At 47.6% G+C, this 19,410-nt stretch overlaps 1 protein-coding gene and 1 long non-coding RNA gene across 5 annotated transcripts in view; one reads left to right on the plus strand and one right to left on the minus strand.

The window, feature by feature from the left end:
• LOC139056122 (mucin-2-like) overlaps positions 1 to 19,410 on the plus strand; it is a 268,904-nt gene that overhangs the window by 119,841 nt on the left and 129,653 nt on the right. The window lies entirely within an intron of this gene.
• The window catches only part of LOC139056127 (uncharacterized), a 66,488-nt gene continuing 49,739 nt past the window's right edge, over positions 2,662 to 19,410 (minus strand). The window contains exons 3-4 of one of the 2 annotated variants that reach the window (XR_011512173.1): positions 19,041 to 19,102; positions 2,662 to 3,396 (exon numbers count right to left, since the gene is read on the minus strand). This is a non-coding gene — a long non-coding RNA (uncharacterized lncRNA). The remainder of the gene's footprint in view (positions 3,397 to 19,040; positions 19,103 to 19,410) is intronic. The other variant, XR_011512174.1, reaches the window with a different exon arrangement.

Consider the following 19,410-nt stretch of genomic DNA (forward strand, 5'->3'; position numbering starts at 1 on the left):
ATGATCGGCCGCAATACGACGTATAAACAGGGTCTGTTCAGCTTCTCGTTGTCCCGTTTTCTGCTGTACTCTCTAGAACTTACGTCGCAAGTCTGAAGAGAAAGCGCGATACGGGCAGCTGAGAGTAAAGAACGAAGAGGTTAAGAAGGAGTATAGATGAACCCAAGAAGGCCAGGAGCGTGAACGGTTCCGTGTGGTCTGCTCAAGACGTCGATGCAGACGTCGGCACACGCCAACAAAAACACCGGAACCTATAATAACGTGCTCCGATGATTTTGTTCGGGAAGCCAGGGACACATCTGCGCGCAATGCGGTTGTCTGACTCGTACGCTCTGGATCGCTGAACTGCGACGACTCACATCGACAATAAGCCGATGCTGCCCTACACTAGCTGGAAGGCAGACCACTCTATTTGGACTTGTTTAACGCGTCACTGACGCAATGATTCTCTGGCCGCAAATCAAACAAATAAACGAAAAGCATAAAGATTAGGTAATGATAATGTGCTCTCAATACAAGAAGCGGCTGGATCGATGGTGGAACTTCAGAATATGATTCTACGCTATCAAGTCTAAGCAGGGTGCCTTCACGATGCAAAAATGAAAGAAAAAGAAAAGAAAGAGAGAAATTAAAAGAAGACGCTATAATGTATGGAATCTGCGAAATTCGATTATCGTGGGAAATTGGTTCGTAGCGACCGAACTTGGAAACAGTGAGGAAATAATAATTACCCCTCCGGACGTGGTACTGAGGTTGAATGAAATTTGCATCTGTTCGAGAGATGAGTGGTGTGGCGATTTGGAAAATCTGTTTTGTTCTGTTGCGCGAGCCGCTGTGGAGAAATTGGGGTACGGAGCATTTCGAACTGTACTCCATGTCTCCGTATTGTGGAGCAAACAATAAATGGATAACTGATCGATACGAACACTGAACTGATAATTGCTGCGTGGATGGAGCTTCTTGTGATGTTTCCTGGTGCAAACATCTATTTCTTCCCGCTACTTTTATTGCAGAGACGTCGCCGATTGACGATCTCGTACGGTCGCCACATTTTACGTTCGCCTGCGGATAGCGTATCTCCAGATACCATTGGTTCGATACCAGTGCTTCCGAATCGGCGCGTACGATTTCCTCAGCTGAAATTTGTCAGAAAACTGTTCATATTTCAACTGTGGTCTGCCCTACTCAACCTAACTGTCTTTACCGCGTTGGTTTAGCGTCTATGGCGTTCCGCAGCTATAGGCACGAGGTCGCGGGATCAAATCCCGGCCGCGGCGGCCTCATCTTGGTTAACGGGAGCGATATGCAAAAACGCTCGTGTCCCGTGCATTATTGGGTGCGCGTTACAGATCCCCTGGTGGTCAAAATTGATCCGGTGTCCCCAACTATACGGCCTGCCTCATAATCAAACCTTGGTTTTGGCGCGTAAAAGCACAGAATTCAATAATTACATTTGCCACGACGCAAGGCAGCGCGGAAGTCGTTTGACGCGTTCACAGTACTCCGTGTGGGACTCGTACAACTAAGGTTTGTCTAGTACCATTATCACATTTGTTGCACGGTGACTGCAGGCCAGAGCAGTACTTATACATCAAACACAAATACTATAGCGCGAATGCACACATAGGAAACGCGCAAGAAATACGCGCATCGCTCGGCGAATCCAGATCGGACCGTGCGCGAGAATGGCTCCCCATAATCGCACATGCAGTCGTCCGGGTGTTCCCGTGGTATTTGCGGCACACGCAATAGTACGTGCCCCTATGCCTGCCAGTCTGCGTAGCTGGAACATTAACATAACGAGACGGCGGGAGAACGCGTTTCCTCAGTTCTGCGCAGATTGCGATGAATGCGTAATCACTCTGTCCCGAGACCTAATCAGTGCGCACGCTTTCAACGCATATACTATAGGAGCTCGCCGAGGGCCCCCGGACAGCGTTAATTATCAACACTGACTGGCACGCGGGGCGACAGGGCCTGCGTTGTTTGCCCCGTCACGACCCGGGTATGGCTTCACTGCTATACGAGGAAATTGTATTTTCGCAAAAAAAAAAAGAACGCCATAGAAATGCGTTATTCACCGCGCCAGATATGCACGCATTACTGAGAATTGCCAGTCCCACCTTGCGAATGAGCAAGCAGACAGCGGGAGACGCCCGGTAACTGTGCGTGCTTCCAGGTCGCGCGACGGATGGTTGGACAATTTACAAGAAGCCTAGTCGATCGCAAGGCCATTTTTATGCGAAAAAACGTTTCTCGGTTCTGCTTCTGATGGGCTGAATTCAGTTTTATCTTCTTCTTTTCTTTTTTCTTTTTTCTATGGCGGTGTGTGGCGACGGTTGGTGGCACCGGATAACACTCTGTTTCGAAGAACATGCTGATTGCATCCATCCAGCCCATCCGTGCAAAGGAAACGAGGAATTGACAGCCCAGTGCACCCCCCTCCCTCCCCCTTTTTTCCGCTTTGACACAGGTACAACGTGGTGGACAAGACAAATTCGAAGAGTGTTAGAAGAAATAAACAAAATGAGGAAATGGCATTATGGCAGCTGTGTAACAAAGGGAACAGCTTTGTTAAAAGCAGGAAGCTGGTTCGTCAAGTAATGGCACCGACAATAATCGTGTGCTTTGGTCGTCACGTTTATTAGCCCCGTATTTTCCTTGTCGCTATTTTAACAGCCAAATAATGAGCATTCAGCTTTCCGAGGTAATCAAGGAATGAGTTAAGCGCAGTGAAGCAGGCAGTAAATATATATAAATGGAGGGGAAGGGAAGATGGAAATACGAATGAGAAAACGGAAAACACTTCCACAAAGATTCAGATCACATTCGAGCATACGAGGTTGCGCCACACCAATACACATGCGGTACTGTTAACATTGTAGATTTACACAGCCTCGAAAAGTTCGCGTACGACAGATATTTCAACCACACGCCCTTCCACGTCGGTCTGTCGATTCGCCGGCGAACCAATGTCGACAAACCAAGCGACGAACCAAATCAAAATTCTGTCGATCCACAGTCAAGTAATTGTGTCGGCGCAGAATTGAAGCCAGCCCCCAAGAAGTTCGTGTCACGAGCAAATAAAGCGGGAGAAAGGAGGGGACTCCATATTTTTTTTTCTGCCCGACAGTTTCCATCGACATCCGGTCCTCCGTTGCCCCCTCTCCCAACCCAATTCCTTCCCTCTCCCGAATCTCTTATGTCATTTCCCTTTCGTCGCACGAACATGGCTTTGCCCTGAGTCAGCTTCGTCGTGCACAGGTGCTCCGATCGTAATTTCCTGAGAGAGCAGGCACACTCTTTTTCGAACAGGGTGGTTGCTTTGTGTTACTTCTTTTCATTCAGTTCTTGCATTCCACAACGCGCACGTCGGCTTGAAGAACGTCCCCGCACCTACAGTGAAGGAAAGAAAGTCAAAGGCGAAAGCACTGAGTAGTAATGATTCTCGTCGAAAAATTCTGCGGACTAGAAAATTTTGTTTGTCTTTCTTTTAGCGATCGAAGGGAAAGAAACGACTCACACTGAACCATTCATACTGCTTGATTGGAGAGGAAAGAGCTCGACGCAACAAGAAAGAAAGAAAGAAAGAAAGAAAGAAAGAAAGAAAGAAAGAAAGAAAGAAAGAAACGGGGCTCGAAGTATGTGGTGGATTAGAAGTGCCAGAACAACGCCGCGTACTATTCTTCGCTGCGTTTCTTCACTCTTATCCTTCTCCTTCCTTTCTCTTCCTTTTTTTTTGCAATTCCGACGTCTGACGTTCACGCAAAAACTTAAGGAAGCGTCTCACCTCTCCAATACATGTAAAATTAATAGAAAACCGCACGATCTAGAAAGAAAGAAATGGGCAGGAGGGTTAGAAATGGGCGCGCCGAAAGTTGATTGAATATTGAACACACAGCCAAAAGGAGAAGAAGAAAAAGAAAAACGCCTTATTTGGCTTTCGCAGGTTCGAGATCTAACCGTATGTGAAGCAAGCGAGGGAGAACAGAGAGATGTCGAGCTAAAACCACCACTGGTTCAAGGAATAAATTAAGTAAAAGCCGAAGAGGGTCTTAGCTCACTTCTTTGGTCCCCTGCTTTACGGATGGAAGGAACCGAGGCTTAATGTAACGCGCAGTGCGTCGTAATAAATATTGGATGTCTCCGAAAGGGCGTGTGATCCCTACTTTCCGAGCTCGAATTCGTTAACATACTATGCGTGTACGTGATTTTGCGTCTCACGTGATTTCGAAGCAGGGAAAGAGGGGGGGAGGTCTGGGACAAGAAGACAGGTTGTTATTAATTCCTTTTCTTCGTACCCGATAACTTGGAATCGGGACTTGTTAGAAAGGAAATAAAAATAGATTGCTTCGCGGAGGAAGGAATAAAAATAAATGCAAGATAGATAGCGAAGGCAAGTCAATAGAACTAGGGGCTCTTAATTAATCAAGGATCCAGTCGGGCGAAGAACGAAATACGCGCGCCCTCGGAATTCTTCCTCGCCCGCTCGCAGTTTAATTAGAGCGCGCCTTGTATCGCTGCGAAAGAAAAGTTCGGTAGGCGGCGAAACGTGAACGCGAAGCAAAGCGGGAACGACATTACGGGATAAATAGACAGCAGCATCGCGAGTGAGAATAATGCCTTCCGTATAGAATCGCACCCCCCACCCCTCTTTACTTTTTTTACGGGGAGCGTTTGTTTCGACAAAGTAATTTAAAGAAACAGGATTGCTGACCAAGAAAACTTTGTTGGCTGTGCGAGCTGGTTTTCCTTCCCATTACGATGAAAACTGATTAGAAGTGAGCTGTGATCTGGCCGCGCGAGAACATGAAATATCTTGTGCGGGATTACCAGCATAGAATCGTCTTTGCTTCTCAAAGTGCGCGGAGTATTGGGAACTCTGCAGTGCTTCGTCGTTATTAATGTAAGGACGTCTGAAGTACAAACTGCACGGATAGATAGATAGATAGATAGATAGATAGATAGATAGATAGATAGATAGATAGATAGATAGATAGATAGATAGATAGATAGATAGATAGATAGATAGATAGATAGATAGATAGATAGATAGATAGATAGATAGATAGATAGATAGATAGATAGATAGATAGATAGATAGATAGATAGATAGATAGATAGATAGATAGATAGATAGATAGATAGATAGATAGATAGATAGATAGATAGATAGATAGATAGATAGATAGATAGATAGATAGATAGATAGATAGATAGATAGATAGATAGATAGATAGATAGATAGATAGATAGATAGATAGATAGATAGATAGATAGATAGATAGATAGATAGATAGATAGATAGATAGATAGATAGATAGATAGATAGATAGATAGATAGATAGATAGATAGATAGATAGATAGATAGATAGATAGATAGATAGATAGATAGATAGATAGATAGATAGATAGATAGATAGATAGATAGATAGATAGATAGATAGATAGATAGATAGATAGATAGATAGATAGATAGATAGATAGATAGATAGATAGATAGATAGATAGATAGATAGATAGATAGATAGATAGATAGATAGATAGATAGATAGATAGATAGATAGATAGATAGATAGATAGATAGATAGATAGATAGATAGATAGATAGATAGATAGATAGATAGATAGATAGATAGATAGATAGATAGATAGATAGATAGATAGATAGATAGATAGATAGATAGATAGATAGATAGATAGATAGATAGATCTTTTAATAATCAAGGAACGCTCTGAGCTATGTCGCCCAGGTGATAGATAATTTGATCGCTGCAAAGAGTTCCCGAACATGATTGCCACGGGGGGAGATATATTATTATGCTATTTCGAGAGTGACGCGGCTTGACACGTAGATGCAAGTACCCGCTTCAGCAAAACAGAAAGCAACATCGTCCAACTCGCCTCTCTGTTTTGCTGTATCTGTCACGTGACCACGGATAACCGCGCGTCACTCTTCCTCACTCGTTGTTGTTACCCGCATCCCTACGCGCACATTGCTTCCCAAAGTAACATCGCCAAAGAGGCCAAACGGGCGTTAGCGCGCAGGCAAAGCTTCCGGTGTAAACGCCGGGCGTACTCGGGCGGGAACTGCGGCGTCGCTGCTCATGCAGGAACTGTAAGGCAAGTAGGGAGAGAGTGGTAAAGAGAGAGAGAGAAGAAAGGAGAGAGAGAAAATAGCGAAAGCCGAAGCGTTGCCGGGGGAGGCGAAGGCAAACGGCAAAAGGCGTCATCCTACGCTTGGCTGTCGCCACAGGCGCGACATCCACGAGCGAGATACGAGGTGCCCACGAAAAGCGGGGCAATTAATCATCTCCGTCGCGGCACAGCGACCTGCAAACGACTCTCCTCCTCCTCCTCCTCTATTCCTTCCCTTCTGTTTTTCTTTGTCTTTCACCCCGACGCGCCTTCTCAAGGACGGTGCGCGGTGCGGTGCGACATCCGAGACGAGAGCAAACTGGCCGATTTTCGTGCAGGTAGTACACGATGCGAAAGCCACGATGCCCAGCGGCGGCGGCGGCCCGCATCTTCCTCCGCTTAGAAGCCTCGTCTTTTCTTCTTATCGCTCCTGTTCCTGCGAGGTCGCGAGTTAGCTTGCTCGCTTGCTAGGCTCGTTTCGTACCACGCCGGACGAACTCCGAGGTGTGAGTGCGCGAGCTGTTGCCACGACAACGACAGTTGTGTAGCCGGAAAGTGCGTGGTAGCTTGCTTCGGGAGGAAGAAGCCTCGGCGACTTCCGTTGTGGCGCGTGCCACAGCTGACGGGTGGACAGACGCATGCGGCTGTCGGGACGCGGCATTTCCGCAGAGTCATGTAGATAGATGACGTGTCCGTACCTTTCGCAGTTGACGTTAATAGTCTTTACCTCTCTCTCTCTCTCTCTCTCTGTCTGTCTCTTCCTTTTATGTTCCTTTTGATTTTACTTGCTGTAGTTAGCTAGAAGCACACTCTTCCTTCCTTCCAATGTAAGGAGTGTTTCCAAAACTTCTAACCTGCATGACTTTCTCTTTTTCCTCTCCTCCTTGCCAAAAAAAAATTATTTTGATCAGTGATGAGCTAAGATGTCAGAACGATAGCGCACTCTTCCTTGTAATTATTGCTGCTAAAGGTTACTTTTGTCGAATGTGAAACAGCCATATATTGAGAGACTGGTTTGGTAGGTAGTGACCACTTACTGCGCGAGAGTGGCATGACGCGTCTTTGTAACGATAAAGCTAGCTCACCCCACCCCCCCACCCCCCCACCCCCCCCCCCCAGGCAGCTTGGCAAAATAATGGCTACGTACCCAGCTTTCAAGTCGGCGCATATATGCACAATACGGAATATGTATGAGACAAAAAACGTAGGTGTGTAGTTCCCACAATGCAACTGCGTGCACCTCATTCACGTGCCAAAATGCTAGCAGGCGCACATCTCCTTTCACCTTCATTCAACAATTATTTGTGTCGCCTTTCAAGTTGTATTGCCCAATATTGACAAATCGTGTAGATTGTTGTGCGCCTTGCGATCGTCGCGGTGCGCCTCCCTGTTTGTCTTTTGCTATCTATACGATGCCGATTGCAAGCCAGAATATAAAAGCTCAGGGCGTCGTCAGAAAGGCACAGCGGCGATTCCTTCTCGTACAACACAGGAAGTGGAAACAAAAAAAGCACTAAAATCTACCGGTGTGATTTTTTCTCTTAAGGCAAACTTAATATACCCTATATATACGCAGCCCACTTTTTAAGGAGACAATTTTCGATAGGTATTGTTCAAAGCGGCGAACGGCATTGCTTTGGTTATCACCTGCAGGGCTATGTGTCGTTGCGGCTTATTAGGAGGAGGAGGAGGAGGAGGAGGAGGAGGAGGAGGAGGAGGAGGAGGAGGAAATAAAGAGAGAAAGCAGCGATGTTATCCAGATATGCGTCTGGTTCTCTACATTACTCTCGGGGACGGGAAAGGCAGTGGAAACGGGCTGTTGCCACTGCCTGTAGGGCCTCAGGCCTCGTCAAGCTGCTCAATGAGCACCTTTTTCTCTGGGGTCCATTTTTCCTCTCCTTGAGAAAAATAAAACTGATTCTGATTCTGAAAGATGAAATAGAGAGAGGGAGGGGAGGGGTAGGAAAACCGTGGTGAGCTCGCTCACGCATGCACGCGGAGGGCCTGAGAGAGACAAAGACGTTCACATAGGCCAGTCGACCTCGAGAAAGACAACAGTGCCTTCATAGCTTCGTGCGCCAACGCGCACGAGTCGAAATAAGCATTGGCAGGCGGCCGTTTAGTCGATGGCGGAAAAGTTGCTTGCAGTGCAGCTTGTTAGCGCGCCGGCCGGCAGCGTGTACACAGCGTCGTCTCGGCGGAAAAAAAAAATGAAATATAGCATGAAAGAGGAGACGGAGGAGGCGACGGACGTGGCACGACGAGTGTGTGTCTAGTGACTTTTGAAGGAGAGGAAGAGAGAAGTGCAGTGCCGTAACTGTCTCTCAGAGGAGGACACTTCAACAGCACTGCACAGGGAAAGGGGAGTGGGGAGAAAAAGATAAGGGAGAGAAGGAAAGGAGGGCGGAAAAATCACCCCCCGTCACGGTCACCGGCCGGAGTTACTCGACCAGCGAAATGCGTGCGCGCATACACACGCCTGGCGTGTCCTGCCGCGTTGTCGTGGTGTGTATACGGTCAAGAAGGAACGCGCGAGCGCGCTTCACGACGAAATAACGCGAACGACGCAAAGGAGAGCGTGCCGGCATACGATTCTGGCGCGTTCCGCTATACTATATGCGTGCAAACTGTCGCCTTCCCGCGTGTCCTTGCGGCAGTTATGCTAGCCTGTTTGTTTGGGTAACAATCCGCGCGGCCAGTTATGCAGGCGTAACCCCGGAAACCATAATGCGATACCGCCGAGTCGCGACGTGCGTTTTGCAACGAGCGCGTTTCTTTCTGCGCCTCCGGCCCTCATTTCTTGAATTCTGTTCTTTTTTCGTTTCATCTGCGTTTGCTTCGCACAGTGGCGGCGCTTGTAATGAACGCAGCGAATTGGGATGACGCTTGTATAGTTACAAATGCCGACGGCGTGGCTGCGTTTTAGTGGCATTCGGGGGCCATTAATCCTGCTGCGCCACAGACGCGCGCACCCGCTGCTGCGCAACATCCCACTTCTGCGACGGGCATATAGGCGCCGACAGTTGGGTTACACAACAATGATCGATAGCGCGCCAGGGACGCACAGTCGGGTCGTACGAGCGATACCAGAACGAAGTTCTCCGGATTCATTTTGACCATCCCAAACCTTTCTTTCTTTCTTTTTTTACGCTGCGCCTAAATTTAAATACACGAGCGGTCTTTCTTTCGCGTGTTTGCGTCGTGGCCGTGTCCGAATGCTGCGGACGGGACAGTCGAACCCTTGACCTAGCGTTCCTCTGGGCCACCGCTAGGAGAGAGAGAGAGAGAGAGAGAGAGAGAGGGAGGGAGGGAGAGAGAGAAAACAAGGCTAGGAAAGGCAGAGAGGTCAACCAGAACAGCATCCGGTTTGCTACCCTACACTGGGGGTGGGGGAAAGGGGAATAGAAAGCGGAAGAAAGGGAGAGAGTAAGCACTGAGTACGTGTGGGAGGGACACAATTCACAAGGGCACTATAAACGGTCTGTTAAGCCGTAAACTGTATATCGTTATACCGAAAAGCAAGCCGAAACGGCTATACGCGTAGCCAGAAATTACGAAACGCGTGCTAAGGCGGTGTCTGTTTGGAAGGGCCACCTTCATTCACTCTTCCACTCGTTCGTTCGTTTATTTGTTTGCTTTTCGTTTTGCTCCTGCACCACAGGTAGACGCGCTCGCAGAATCATCCATTCTAAAAGCGAGTCCGCGATGCTCACGCGAACTGCGTCTGAGGTTGCGTGCAATCATTATAGCCCGTACTCGTCTTTCCGAGGAAGAGCTCTCAATCATTGCCATTAAACGTTAGCGCATCTTGAAAGAGATCGCTCCATTCGGAGCATTCTTTTTCCAGGGTTTTTTTTGTTGTTGTTAAAAGCGACGTGGGAATGCTCGCAAAGATGTTCCACGAAGGGCGCCGTACTTTTCTTTTCGGTTCCTCTTCCATATATAGTGAAGCGGAATCGTCCTTTCTTTGTATAGTTCCGGTCACATCGGTCTCCGTGTAGACTCCGGTATCGTGTAAGTGGCCCTTCGAGGACGGATGATATATTCCAAACGAAGGCTACGTAAATAAAGGTTTACGGGCGCAGCTGGCAGCGCCATCGGAATGAAAATTGTCCGATGCGTTTACGGGCGCCTACGAAATATCTCGGGAAAATCTAAAGCACCACAAGCTTACGAGCAGAAAAAATAAGAAACGGTAAAGGGGAGCAACGTCACATACATTAACCTGAACGTTAACAAGCGGCCGAAGGACAAGCAAGCACAATGCTTAAAAAGAAAAAAAAAAGCTGAAAGGAAATAAAGCATAACCGTGCCAGACGGCGCTGTTCTCACGTTTGTTTAATGAAACGGTGTCGACCTATAGTCTCGCCGATTCTTCGACCGGCTGTATCTACAGCATAGACCCCCCACTCCAACTCACTCGCCACTCTTGTTCTGCCGAAACGACACAGCACAGGGCCCGTTGTTCCACCGCCGAACTGCAAGGCAGGTGTTTGACGCGCCCTAAAACGGCGCGTACTCTTCGTACGGGAGAATGGGGGAAGGCGTGCGGCGGTTCTTCTGTATTCTCGCCTGGCGGGCTCCTATTTCATCTTGCCCCCGTACGTCGGCACTGACTTCTCAAGGGCATACCGCGTCGCACGCCACATGGCGAGGCGGTGGTGATGATCCGGGTCAGCAGCCGACTGCCGCCCCCCCCCACCCCACCCCCTGTTTTATGTGTCTACGGTATATATATATTTGTTTTTTCCCACGCTTTCGTGAAAACACGCTCTCCATCATTGAACGAGAACCCTTTTTTTTTTTATCCATGATGAATGAGCACCGCAGCGCGATGCGAGACTCGTAAATAGAAGAGGAGATTTCTTTGGTTGAGAGTTTCTTTGGCTGAGAGGGGAGCCCGCGGTTCATTCCGAACACGCTGCAATCACCGCGCGTGGGAGTGCAATGCAGTGCGGGTCATTCAGGCGAAGGCTGAGTCACGCACGCACGCGCGTAGCAACACTCGGCGTTGCCGCCTACCTCTTGACAACCCACCGTAATTCAGGTTTCTATAGATGGAACGGATGGAGTATTCTCAGCCTTCGGCTTGCCCAAACCTTCCCGTGGCCATTTGTGGGACACTCAACGTTTATATATATATACATGTACTCCGCAAGGAAAAGGCCGCCCACCAATTAAAATAACTGCTAAAGCAAACTTATTCAGCTCTATTTCCATCACTCGCTAAACTGGAGTGTTTCTCTTTCCCTTATTTTTCCTCATTTGCTTCACTGTCATCAATAGGCGTAATGAGCAGTGAGGAACTCCAGCTACTACTATGAAAGTACAACACCGCACTGATTAGTCAACAAGCATACATATCTCAGCACTGACCGGACGGACGTACGGAGTTCGAACATGTCACCGAAAACGATATATCCGCGGATAAAAATGCGCCAGATATGTTGCTCTCAAGTACACGAGATTGACTTTTTTTTTTTTTCCGACGCCATTCCACGCGCTACCTATTACGAGTACAGCGTGAGCTACATATAAAATAAAAGTGCACCTTCTGTAGCGACTACACTTACCGGTTCCTTAGCTATCGCAACTGAACAACGGTATCCTTTAGTTCTTCAATACGTTTAGCTTTAATACCTTAGCGGTTATTTCAGAGCTTCCATAATTCTGCGTTACCCGGTCGGACTGCTTATACTGCGCCGCACAGAATGTCCCCAAGCGTATGTGTGTGTGCGCGCTTCCTATTTTCGCCTATTTTTGAGTCACAGCATACCCTGTGGTACTATATTATATCCCACCCCAGTCTAGGTAGTGTTGAGCTGATAATCACTCGAGTAGATGAATCAGTTAATAAGCAGGCAAGCGAATGAATGAATGAATGAATGAATGAATGAATGAATGAATGAATGAATGAATGAATGAATGAATGAATGAATGAATGAATGTGCTTTGTAGAGGTACAATGACAGTTTCTCTTGTTCGCCTACATACTGTAAAGCCATGAAGAAGTATGTTTCACCATGGCCTCGGCAAGAAAAGCACGCGTGTACTATAATGAGAAAGCGGGGAGCGTACGAGTACGATCTCGCAGACGCCAGGTGGCCTACTCGCGCATTCACGTCGTGATGTCCGCTCCTCTTCAGAGGCGCCAAACACTCAATTAAAACGTGCAGATCGTCTCCAAACGGCGCACCAGGTGCCTGATGCGTTTTTTAATACGTTCCAACACCACTGGCGGCGGCGGATCGTTCGGACCAGGAAACGAGCGCTTCACGCACTAAGCGCGATGCGCTCACGCTATTAGGTCCGGCGAGCCGCCGCCCACTCGCCGCTTTCGATCGAGGAAGTTCGCGCGCGCAGCGAAGATGTTTACCCTGGAACGGCGGCGATGAGAAAGTGCGCGAGACGGTACGGGGGGAGGGGGGGGAGGGGGGGGGCTAAGCGCGAAGTCCTTGTCGGCGGCGAGTGCGCTACGCGCGTATATTAAAGTGAGCCCCCTCCCCCCCCCCCCCTCTCACTCCTTATAAAAGAGGCGCTGCTGAAACATCGTCCACACCGATCATCGGCCCAGAATGCAGTGAAGGCACTGTTTTGCTTCCAAATTTTCGTGGTTGGTTGGAGGTCTGCGATGGTCGACGGTCGGTGGTCGACAAGGAAAACACTCTTTCGTTCATTCCTTCATTTGTTCGCTATCTCGCTCTATCTCTCTTTTTTTTTCGTTCGTTCGTTCGTTCGTTCGTTCGTTCGTTCGTTCGTTCGTTCGTTCGTTCGTTCGTTCGTTCGTTCGTTCGTTCGTTCGTTCGTTCGTTCGTTCGTTCGTTCGTTCGTTCGTTCGTTCGTTCGTTCGTTCGTTCGTTCGCTCGCTCGCTCGCTCGCTCGTTCGTTCGTTCGTTCCTTCCTTCCTTCGTTCGTTCGTTCGTTCGTTCTACTCTCTTACACTGACAATCATCGTCAATGACATTCATCGCCTTCCTCCTTCTCTCTCTTCTTTCCAGTTCTTTGTTGCCCTTCTCCAACATAGATAGCGTAGATAAGCGGTCGCTTTGCTGGCTAACATCTCCGCCTTCTCTCTTTCTCTTCTCTCCCTCACTAAATAAAATAGGGAATCAAACCAAATCGACAAATAATTATTTCAAAGTTACATTTGTAAATTTCACGGTAATAGGGTGGCCATTAGAACATAAAATGAAGATCAGAGTCGAATTTTCTTCTTTGTTTCGCGCCGACACACCGGCGCCGGTACGTCAGCATGGCGTCACAAATTTCAAAGTATCTTTCCGCATTCGCGCCGCCGGGGAATCTTGTAGCAAGTCGCTATGGTATTATAGGACTAAAAATTATGTGGAGTAAGGAGAAGACGAGAACTTGACGACAGTAACAAGTTGGACATACTTCACATCATTTCGAGTCCTCATACACAAGCTTTATGAACCAACTAGCCCAAGGACAAATATTGACACGTGCCATGACATATGAGCAATATGGACATATGGACAGTCTACTTAGTGGACTGTCCAGTTCGGCTGCTGCTGATTGGCTGGGGCCGCTCGTGTCCTCCTTGCTCGCACAGCTACATCCAATCAGCAGCGGCCAAAATGGACAGTCCACTATAGGTGGACTTTTACAGAATACACCTCCACTCCCCCCCCCCCCCCTCCCTGAACCCACCACCAGCTTTTTTTTCTAATTTAATAAAGTTTTTCCTCCTCCTGGGCGCGTTCTTCGCCGAACGCCAGCTGTTATAGTAATAAATTTGAAACGCGCACTGCTACCTACCTACACTACCGCTACATGTGGATAAACGTTTACTCTCTCTACCGTTACATGTGGACTGGTTAACGGTCCCGTTAAATTTCGCAATGAACCAACAAGCTGTACTTAAGTATGTCCGCTGCAACATATACATGCCTTCAAGAGCATCACTAGTTTAATAAATCGAATACCTTTCTCGAAGCGTTTGTCTATTCGCTTACATTGGCAATAATCGGCAATGGTCTCCACATTATTTCTTGCGTCTTTATTGGCTTATCAAGCCGCCTTTCATGGTGAGAGTGACACTTTTTGATAATGCAGGAGGGTAATTTATTAATGCAGCTCTGCTTCCTTTTATCTTTAGTGTCCATGTATGAGCGGCGGCTACCATATCGTCCCCCCCCCCCCAAAAAAAAAGTTTGCTAAAGGGAAATTTGACGCTATAGTGTGTGTACGAAAGCTGTAAGCGCGGTGCTGCGAAAGGTTTCTTGCCAGGAATACTGCGTAAAAACTCCCTATCCCTATCCTATCTCGCGTGCACTTCGAGCGAATCTGCAATAACGCTGCAACACTTTTTCCATATCGAAGAAAAATGTCTCGTGTTTTGTGCAGGCACATACGGTACCCCTGACACGGGAGTTTAGGTAAACCTCCGGTGTATACGGTTGAGAGCAGAGTGACTTTCTATCCGAGTCGTTTCGTAACCGTATACCATCGTTCGCGCGTTCTCTTTATAGAAGTAGCAGTCAGCAGGTATACATCCGAAAGTGCTAAGGCATTATACGGCCTTGAATGCCACCGCGTCGAGCACTTTCACGCAGGTGCTAGGTGCATCAGAATAAACGCGCCCCTCCACCCCCCACCCCTCCTACTCAACCACCATCATGCCCCATCTCTCTCTCTCTCTCTCTCTCTCTCTCTCTCTCTCTGATGTACCATCATCGCCTTCATCTGAAAGCTCAGAGCGAAGGTTCTCCGTATTTCCCGCGCGGCCGCTCTGTACCGTGGTTCGTGCGTTATAACGCTTTCATGGCGCAATTCGTTCATATTTACGTAATGGCTTCTCCTGGCCGGAAGAAGGGCCGTATACCTGCCAGCGAGTACGCAGTCCAGGTATAGCGCGCGCGTGTGTGTGCGTGTGTGCACGAGGGATCCCAGCGCCGCGCAGATTTCGAGGCGAGTCGTACGGAAGTGATGACTGCGGTGCCGACCGCGCAGTTGTTGATGGCCTTTCGGGAGAACTGGTACCGGCGTATATACGGCGGGGAGAAATGCGCAGGTGGTGCTAAATGGAGCCGAGACTATTGGGCTACAGACGAGAGACGATGGCTTTTTTTTTTTTTTTCTGGCCACGGAGGGGCGAGAGAGACCGGATGCGCGAGGTGGCGCGGTACATGTATGCTGAAGCTTTAGTGGCGCGCGTGACAATATGTTCTCGAATATACCGCCCGTGTTTTTTTCGCGTAACCGGAGGACAGAACACCTTTTTTCATGAACACTGTGACACTCTTAAGAACATCGCTCAAGACACACACCTGAAGCACTCCGCGTCGTGCTTTAGTAATCTTGCCCGACTGCGATTTCACATTATTTTGTACTTTCTTGGTGCAAATAACGATGTTCCAGTGCTTCGCTGTCACTTCCCTTTGAGTAATTATGAAATGTATCGCGAGTATTTCAGGACGTATTTACGTCGCTGATTTTCACTGTTTGCAAACCAGTTCCTTGCAGACACGTGTTGCATTCAGACGACCTGCCAGCCGTTGGTATGTTTCCATACATGCTGTGTGCATTATATCATGTACTGTGCCGCCTAGTTTCGGTGATCGAAGTAGAGCTGCAATAGAACAGAACAAAGCATATGATTGATTCACTTATTCACTCATGGTTTAACGACCCGCGCAAAGAAACACTGAGGCTATTGCCGACGCCGCAGTGGATAGCTGCAGGTTAATTTTGACTACGTAGCGTTTACATCTGTGCATATGTCTAAGCGTGAACCTATAGCGTGCACATATGTCTAAGTACACGGAGGTTTCTGCATATTTCCTTGCCCGAACTCCGGTCGCCGAGGGAAAGAATGGAACCCGTCACCTCGCGCTGTATACAGCACAATGCCATAGCTATACCCAGCCACCGCTATAGGGGTGGAACCGTTGGACAGATGAGAACAGGGCAAGAAACAACAGAATGGAACCAGACAGAACAGGTTATTCCGGTACAGTACAAAACAGTACTATGAGGTCTCAACACGATCGTCAACGCCTTGACGCATCACATCTGTTGCAGCTGTTTACAGAAAAGTTAGCGAGACGACTCCGCATTAGGATTACTCGTTATAAGTTGTCGCAAAAGAGAATTTTTGTGGCTCTGCAGTAAACGGACAATCGAAGCCTCGTACTCGTGGTTTCTACACGACATCGTCGCAACTCCGTTGTGCATATATATATACGCACGTAAGAAAGCCAAGTATGAAGAAATAAAAACCTAAAGTGAACGATATCTTAGTCGATGAAAACAAGAAAAAAAAAGCGTTATGACGATGAAGCTTCCGTCTCACTCTCTCAATGTTATTCCTAAGAGAAAACTTTATCAGCTGTTATGGAACAGCAAAAGCTGTACGAGTCAGGAGCTCCTATCTAAATGCATGGCAATGGAGAAATGGTTTCTTTCGGTAACCGCTGCACCAATTTTGAGGAGCTTTGTTGCGTTTAAAAGAATTTTATAGAAAAAAAAGAACTATAGCAGAACAAAGAACTAACTACTGAGGAATGACGTGTAGAACTTTGCACCTGAGCAATAAATAACCATATACAGATCTCTAAAGTGCACCTATTGGGTTATTTATAAAACGGGCAAAAGGATTATTATCGTACACAAAAACTCGCGTAAGCATTGCAGCAATTTCATGTAAACAGTGTTAACCAATGCATCACATTTCTCCACGCACTTTAGACGCTCTAACAGATACAGTTTACATAACTCCGATTTCTCTGTTTGGTGCAGAGTTACCTATTTGTAAAATATTTCCTCCACTATTCATTTCCTCATTTCATCTTTTTAATCTCACCAAATTATTGTAGCATATTTTCTTTAATTCGACGCTTTAACTTAGATTCTGCTCCCCGCAGTCGGTAGAATACATATTTGTCTCGTAGCTCAAAACAAATCTTATTTCAAATCGGCCCTCCAGTTGCGTAAGGGAAGCACGCGTTTTGCGTTTGTCGAAATAGTTAACTCAGAATCGACCCCGAATGCAACGCTTCCTCTTACCGAGTTCCGTTTTCTTTTTCTTTTTTTTTAACCACTATACCTCATCTTTACGTTCTATCACAACAAGCGCGATGCTTTTTCAAGTGTCTCGAACGTCCATATAGTTATTCAAGGCCGGACCAACGACGAAGACATAAACAGGCGTGACGCCAGCCTCGACTACGATCGCCCGCCGAAGCGGTGGTCATCTCCCCTCGCACGCTTTCGATGCCCGGCCCGGTAATTATCCGCTCGCGCGGGGCTTTAATGCGCGCGGACTATCGGGTGCGCTAGCGTGCCAACACCCCTATAGCTCCACTACGATAACCCCGGAACGACCCCGACGGACTCCCACCCTCGCGGCCGTGCGACAGCGCGACAGCGGAGAGTTTGGTTCCCCTTCAAATGCACTATTGGATCTTGCCGTTGAGTGCGGGAGTTGGTCGACGTTGAGGAGGATTTTGAGATGAAGCTTAAGGTTTATTTACGTTATTCACAGTAATAACACGAAGTAATGAACAGTCATAAAGTCATCGACGGCCGGCAGCAAATCGGACGCTGCGGCCTGTGGCAAGAAGAACGAAAGAAAATGAACGAATGAAAGAATGAAAATAAACCTTCTGTTTCATCTCAAAATCCTCCTCAACGTCGACCAACTACCGCACTCAACGGCAAGATCCAATGGCACCCAGCTTTGGGGCTCCCGCGGCCCCCTTGTGCGTAATGAATGCACACTGCGCCGCGATTTTCTCTTTCTTCTTTTTTGCTCAAAATTAAACTTAACAGCGCGAATGTTAAACTTGGATAAATAAGACGCTAAGGGGCCGATAACATAGAACTGACGTGTCCAACTAGCTTATTCTATTCCAAACACAAGCTATTGTACGATTCACGAGCACCAACAACACACACAAAAGGAGGGGTAACAAATCTCCGAATCGCATAAAAAAGCTTGTACTTCGATTTTCTTTTTCGGAAAAGCTTCCATCTTTTCCTGCGAAACGCAAAAAAAAAAGAGGAAGAAAGAAAAGAAACCACGAACGCTCGAGTGTGCGTTAAAGAATCCCCCCGGCGGCCAAAGTAGTAAATCCTGAGCCCTTACATTATACCTATATAGACCGCTGTGCAGTTTCGCGACGTTAGACCTCGAAATTTTCAATATGATCTAAACTTCCGTGTCGTCTATACGGCGACATCACATTAAAATCCGAGATGTAGCATCAACCGACGTCAATACACTACACGATGTTACACCTGCATCATTCTGCTGAGGCAAAATAAACTGTTTTTTGTTTCTTTCTTTTTATTTTTTAGATAAGAAACGTGAGGAGGCTGCTACTTTCTCCACGTACATCGAGATGACTAAACATTTCAACAGCCTTAAGGCCCTTAAAAGGGTATTTTATGTTTGCACCCTCTATCACAAATATTTGACGCCCATTTTGCCGATAACACTGCACAATAAAGTGTACATGCGAGAACATCACCCCTTCCGCATCTAACTGCGGCATCTAAACATAAAACGGCTTTTGCGCGTTCTATTATAACACAGAAGTCGGTGTAAAGAATTTACTTGAAATACGCCGTGGTTGCTCAGTGGCTATGGTGCTGGGCTGCTGAGCATCAGGCCGCGGGATCGAATCCCGACCACGGTGGCCGCATTTCGATGGGGGCGAAATGCGAAAACTCCCGTGTACTTGGGGTTAGGCACACGTAAATTACCCCGGGTGGTCGAAATTTCCGGAGTCCTCCACAACGGCGTGCCTCATAATGAGAAAGTGGTTTTGGCACGTAAAACACCATAATTTAAAGATTTACTTGAAAGGAGATTGTGTCCCTGAGATGCCTTAGTGTTTGAGGAGGATGCGGAACGCTCATCACTCGTTCCACTTACCAGCGGCCGCAATCTCCTCCTCCACCTGATGTTCCTTTTGATTTCGAAAGGGCAATTTGCACCTGCGAACATTTCAAGTTGTGCTTTCATATACGTTCGTATCAATTGCGCTGTTGTGAAAGGCCTGTAGGCTTTCACACATATAGGACGCGCGTGCGTGCGCGTTATCTCCGCTAGAGTGCTAATGTGTGCTGCCTGTAAGTAAGGGTTGAGCGCGACGGTTGCTTCATCCCGAGCTACGCGCGAGCCATTTCGCGGCCGCGTTCTATAAGCGGCGATGACACGACCCGCTCTGCGATGCGGTCGGCGACGCAACGCTGCTAGTGATATTGCATTGGACGCCGACCAAGTTTCGTCATGGCAGCCACTC

The sequence above is a fragment of the Dermacentor albipictus genome, chromosome 2 (assembly GCF_038994185.2).
Source record: "Dermacentor albipictus isolate Rhodes 1998 colony chromosome 2, USDA_Dalb.pri_finalv2, whole genome shotgun sequence".
Lineage (NCBI taxonomy): Eukaryota > Metazoa > Arthropoda > Arachnida > Ixodida > Ixodidae > Dermacentor > Dermacentor albipictus.